The sequence below is a fragment of the Elephantulus edwardii genome, unplaced genomic scaffold (genome assembly GCF_000299155.1).
Source record: "Elephantulus edwardii isolate Elephantulus edwardi_28Jun2011 unplaced genomic scaffold, EleEdw1.0 scaffold00386, whole genome shotgun sequence".
Classification (NCBI taxonomy): Eukaryota; Metazoa; Chordata; class Mammalia; order Macroscelidea; family Macroscelididae; genus Elephantulus; species Elephantulus edwardii.
The window spans coordinates 1,435,131-1,436,344 of NW_006400136.1; positions in this window are offsets into that span (position 1 = coordinate 1,435,131).

Here is a 1,214-nt window from a genome sequence, read left to right on the forward strand (position 1 = left end):
TTGGTTTTTGTATATGGAGTGATGTGTGGATCTTGCTAGAGTCTTTTGCTGATACTTTTCCAATTTTGCCAACACCATTTGTTAAAAAGACTGTCATTTCCCCATTTAACGGATTTCATCTCCTTGTCAAAAATGAGTTGACCATAGAAAGATGGGCTGATGTCCGGGTTCTCACTTCTATTCCATTGATCCATGTGTCTGTCATTGTACCAGTACCATGCTGTCTTAAACACTATGGCAGTGTAGTAGGATTTTAAATCAGGGAGTGAGATATCTCCTACCTTTCTTCTATTTTTAAGGAGTGCTTTGCTTATTCAGGGTTTCTTTCCATTCCAAATGAAACTGGAGATTTCCTTTTCCATCTTGTTGAAGAATAGGATTGGTATTTGTATTGGGATTGCAGTAAACGTGTAAATTGCCTTTGGTAGTATTGCCATTTTCACAATATTGTGTCTTACTATCCATGAGCAATGGAAATTCTTCCACTTCTCCAGGTATATTTTTGTTTCTTGTAGTAATGTTTTGAAATTTTCTCTGAATAGATCCTTTGTGCTTCTTGTTAAATTTACTCCCAAGTCTTTAATCTTATGATTAGCTACTGTGAACGGTATTGTTTCTCTTAGTTCCAGCTCTGTATTCTCTTTGTCACTGTAGAGAAATCCAACTGATTTTTGTTTGTTGATCTTGTATCCTGCTACTTTGCTGAATTGGTCCACAGTGTGCAATCGTTTTCTTGCTGAGTCCTTAGGGTTTTCTAAGAATACTATCATATCATCTGCATAGAGAGATAGTTTTACCTCCTCTTTGCCAATTTGGATAACTATTTCCTTCTCTTATCTTATTGCTATCGCTAAGTCGTCCAATACTATATTGAATAAGAGAGGTGAGAGAGGGCATCCTTGCCTAGTTCCTGTTCTTAAAGTGAATGTCTTTAACCTTTCTCCATTGAGAAAACAATGCTGGCTCTCAGGTGTACATAAATACTTTTTACTATGTTGAAGAACTTCACCTCTAATCCTATTTTGTTGAGTGTTTTCATCAGGAAAGGGTGTTGGATTTTGTCAAAGGCCTTTTCTGCATCAATTGATAGGATTATGTGGTTCTTGTTCTTTGCTTTGTTAATGTGATGAATTAAATTAATTGTTTTCCTTATGTTGAACCATCCTTGCATACCTGTTATTAATCCCACTTGGTCATGGTGAATTGTTTCTTTA